The following is a 5,212-nucleotide window of genomic DNA, read 5'->3' as shown; positions in this document are numbered from 1 at the left end:
GTGTCTGTGATGACTTGCTACTTGCCCTTTTCCCATCAGTACTGCCGACCTCCAATTGGATTTGGATTGGAGAAACACACATACACACACACAAGAGGAGAGACGGTGCCTCATTTTCAAAGCTTCAATCGACCATCAAATATCTTTGAGCAACTAGTACCATTCTGGTCCTCTTTCCACTTTTCCTTGAGCGTACGAGATGCTTTCAAGATTAAAAAGCCATTACTTCATATGCTTTCATCAATCATTGGTTTACAAGCTTAAGTGCATACTTTTGAAATATGGCACTGCCTTTAAGGAGTACCTTTTGATAAATTTAAATTCTACTTACGTAAAGTTGATCATGATTAAGATATTTCCAATTCGTCCAAGGATGCTGACGCCACCCGTGCCAAATTCAGGTAACCAAGGAGTTGTGTTTTGTTTGGCAACCTTATAAGATTAGTGTCATATTTAACATGTGTGGCGTCCTGAAGGTTCTGGAGCTAAATTTCTTAAAATGCAAAATTAGATTGTAGAAGTCCCAGTTGATGTTAACATGCCTTGGTAAAATGGAAATAGTTTGATCGAGACTAGACTTGGCAGAAATTGGATGCATGAAAGCTGCACAAAATAGGCCGCACCATGTCTCAACTTTTCAAGCAATGTCTTAAACTAATGTCTTCAAAACTTTAAAATGAATGGTGTTTGATTTTGAAACCACCTAGCAAGTCTCAATTTAGAATACACATGTGTAAATAAATAACCAAAGTTGCACGTCCGTCTTATCTCGATTCGGGAACATTTTCTAGAGAACGTGCTCTACTGTATTTTTTGACCATGAGGTTTCCACAGTTCCAGGAGCCTCGATATTTTGTACCTTTGAATTGGTGAGCCACGGTACTAATTTCTTTTTATTTTGAGGTAATGATCATTAACTTTTCAAATGTAATCAATCAACATTACATTGGTTTTTTTTTCGGGCCTCCATACCCCTTCTGGAAATGGAGTTGGGGGATCTGACCAGCCTTTGAATATAGGGTTGATCAGGAATTTTAATCAAAATCATGTCCAAGCCTGACTTAAATCCTGCTACTGGATCAACACCTACACACTCCCTACGAATATTTAAGGGCAGCAAATTGAACAATGAAGAGGCCCGATGCTCTGAAATATATGCTCTGAAATATAGCAGAAGACAAGTGCAGAGTGTTTAACAATTTCGGGCTTCTCAAATACATAGATCTATCTCATTAATGAGTAACTAAAATGATACGACTTGACTTGTTGATAGATACACTATTCATGAATATGTGTATCAATCTTTATTTATTTCTAGCCATTTTGAAATTATCAGTAAAATTATCCTGTCAAGTCGAAGCCTCTTGAGGTAACATTTTTTTGCTTGACTTCTGAACCTGCTCAACCCTGAAAAGAAAACCAATCAATTTCAAGTGTCGTAAGAGAAGCTTGGAGGCCCTCAAGAACAAAGTCTTGAAAGCCTGGCACTCAGTTCTCAATGAGATCTGACGAAATAGAGAAAGCGTGCGTTACTTTTGTTGTTACGTACTTACCCAAAAAAGGTTGTTGCAAAAGACCCTGACATGATGAGAGTGTCAGTGATGGTTTCAAAACTGTTGGTCACAAAGAGATAACATTTGACACACATGCATGAATAATGTATTTATCAATGTTTCAAGTCTTGTGGTTGCAGTTGTTGTCGATGATGTGCTAGATCAGGGACAGCTAGACTAACGCGGACGGATTACCCTTTTTCAACTCTTTCCCGCCAAAACAGCGAGAGGCCGGCTTTTGACTTCATCAACAAAGTGAACGAACTCCTCAGCCAAATGACGCGCGAATTACGATCAATGGATGTGGTGATTTCGCTTAAATAGTGACAATGTTTCGAGACTTAAAAGGTTGTGTGCCCCCTGAAAAAGACCTGGCTGGTTGTTACCACTAGTGTAGTGTCATTTTCCCCGGATACTATTATTTGGTGACCATTCCAAATTTGATTAACAAAACACACATGGAGGGTGTATAACTCTTTTTGATATAAAAGTGCATCTCTTTGCCCTTTCAAGTTCAGATGTTGAGTGGTTCTTTTAAAGCAAGTGAATCTGACAATGCTGCAAATTAGCTTTTTCATCTACTCCTTGACACTTGGCAATAACCTCTTTATTAGCTTCAAACCATTCATTTACCTTCAAGCTCTTATGAAATTTTCCGACTTTACAAAGATTCAAGGTGCCAGTGATATGTGAAGATGCATTGCAATGACCAGTGACTACAAGTGTGAAGTGTTGTTGGGAAGTTTGTAGTTCAGTTCCAATTAACTGACACTCTCATTAAATCTCCAAGTTAGCAAAATCTGGTCAGAACGCAGAGGTTTCCAGTTGAAATCATTCCATGAAGTGATTTGCTCAGGAGGCATGGGTACTCATTAACAAATATCATCTTCCTAGATCTCCTAACAAGGAAAATGTGTTTAAAGCTTTCATGTCGTTGAGTTGGGGGAGTAGAACCACAACAATTTGCAAACAACAAAATGAAAAAATCAGTGAAAGGACATAAAAAAAATGAGAATTAAGCTAGTCCTTTGAAATTGTGCCAATCATAATTAACACCTTCAAGTTTGAAATTGCCTTTGCCAATCTATTTGCCCTAAAAATATGCTCTTTACTTGAACAAGAAGCCTTTAACAAGGAAACCATGGAAACTTTTAATTAAGAAGAAATTTATTTCGGGTGTTTGACATGAAATTAACATATCATGTCATCATGTACTTGTTTGAGACATTCATATTTGTATTGCTCACAGGGTTGGCAATTATGTTCTTAAGTTGTTAATCCATGTTCTTACATTTGAGTTTTTAAGTTAAGGCAAGTTTGGAATTTCAATCTACATGAGCAAATGGTAATCTTTAACTAGTCAATACTAACAAAGTTATTGTCATTGTACAAGAATGTCACAAAAAATTGAAGGAGAGCAATTTGTAATACTGCCAATAAGAGTAAATAATATGCCATCATCATTGTTCATTTTTATAACAGATGAAATGAAATGAATGATTAAAGCAAGTTACACATATGCAAGTTAAGAACTATAAGCACGCAGAGCTGAGCAGAAATATAGGCCTTCCTTTGTTATGCAGAGAACGAACGTCGAGGGATAGCCGCCCTGCCCAAATTTATGTTTTTTGTGTTGTCTCAATTATGAAATGCCCTGGAGTTCACGTCAAGACCACTTTTACATTAAGAAAGCTTTTCAAAGAGAGAACAATTCTACCAGTACAACCAAACGATATCCATCAATTTAGAACATCATGTGAAGTTTTGGAAGTAAGTTAATCTAGATCACTAAATTAAACGAGCAAGTATTCTTCTGAAATTGCCTGAGAGATTGACAAGCTTTCGTTTTCCGGGACAACCTGTTCCACAACATTGCTCCCCAGATAAACTATGAGGTATTTATCGTCTCTAATTTGAGGCCAAGAATCGAAAACTCAAGATCATCGAGCTCCTTATAGTTTCAGAGAAAAGATTTTACTTTAAACTGTAACAGGAACGTTCTGTCTTATCGGAATTTCCATTTATATTACATTTAAACCCGCGAAGATTTTGCAACTAACCAAAGGTTCACATATCAGCTAGGTCATCATCCTGGGGCTAAATTGGTAAACAACTGCAGATATTCGAAAGGAAATTTGTTTTTTTGTCGCGTGTATCATGAAACATTAGTTTAGACCATTTTCATTATGTCTCTAAGAAGGGCAACTATATAGAAATAACTTTGAAGCCAAGTAATTGGGAAGCTACAGGGCATACATACGTACATGATGGTTACTTTGGCAAACTTATCAGCTGGCAATTTTGGTACGCAAGCAAAGCGCTCAAAAATTATTTGTCACATAAGAAATAATCTAGTAAAATCTTCATTTTATTTAGCAAATCCCAGTCAGATCAAAAGATGTTTCACTTGGAACATTGTGGGAATGAGCCAAGTTTAGGGACGTTTGTAGCGACAGAAGAGGCGAACACCTTCAAGCCCTCAAGAATCCAGGCTAGCTTGAACAATGAAGTCCACCTCCTTTCTTTCTCGGGCTCCTTCAGCGTGTTGATCCTGTAGCTGGATTTAAGTCGAACTTGCACATGTTTTTGACCAAAATTCCTGATAAACCCTATATTCAAGGGCTATCTAGATCCGCCAACTCTACATTGTTCGTTGGTGGATCAGAGATCATATCATATAAAGCTAAATAAGATGCAAAAGAATTTTCATTTCAGGCTGCTGGATTCCAGTCCCACTGGCGGCAAGGAAGTTATCAAAATATAATAGAAAGCGAATCAAGAGCCCTGTTTTTTGAAGCAAGTAACTTGGAGTTAGGGACTTGGACGTTAACCAATTTGAAAAACTGAAGTGGTGAGCAGATGCTCATTATAGATAACGTCCAAAAATTAACTCGGAGGTAGGAACGTTTAAAATACTCGCCTCAGGCTAGTTAGAACAATGAAGTCTACCTTCTTTCTCGTGCTCTGTCATTGTAGAAATTGCTTCCTCTAAATATTTACGGGGTATATGTAGACGTTGATCCTGTTGTTGAATTTAAGCCAGATTTGGGCACGTGTTTGGTAAGCCAGATCCATCAACTCGAATTCGTTGCTGGATCAGATTTCATATGAGTATAAAGTTATATAACTCTTATTAAATATTGACGTGCTGGTTACCCAATTCCCGGTGGCGGCAAGGAAGTCCACAAAAAAGACTACGAACTCTCTGAAATAGTAAGAAATTATTCACTAAAACGTTTACTTAAAGTGTGTCACAGGCTCTTTGCGATGAATATAAAAGTTCGACTGAATCAGAATCCGTAGACAATGCATTCTTTAATTTCCCATTTAAAAACATGCCGGTAAACATACTAAGTTTAAATAGGAATTTGCTCACATGGGTGGATATGATATTTCCACTTGAACGGCTTTCGACTTGTTTTGCAGAAATCAGCGTTCTGCTGAATTCCTCACCCATTTGGACGAAGCATCTTTGTTCCCTGAACGCGCGAAGTGTTGTTCACGATTAGAGGCAAATTGAAATTCAAGTCATGCTTGCTTATCGACCATAATCGTAAAAGATAGTTCCTCTAAATTCCCCCAAGAAAAAGTTGTCTTTTTCTTTGGAACTTATTATGCATCTACTAGGATCAAAAGTTTGTAATTGAAGAAAGGATTGC

Source organism: Tigriopus californicus, chromosome 7, assembly GCF_007210705.1.
Source record: "Tigriopus californicus strain San Diego chromosome 7, Tcal_SD_v2.1, whole genome shotgun sequence".
In the NCBI taxonomy this organism is placed as follows: Eukaryota; Metazoa; Arthropoda; class Copepoda; order Harpacticoida; family Harpacticidae; genus Tigriopus; species Tigriopus californicus.
Note: the sequence above shows the minus strand (reverse complement) of the source record.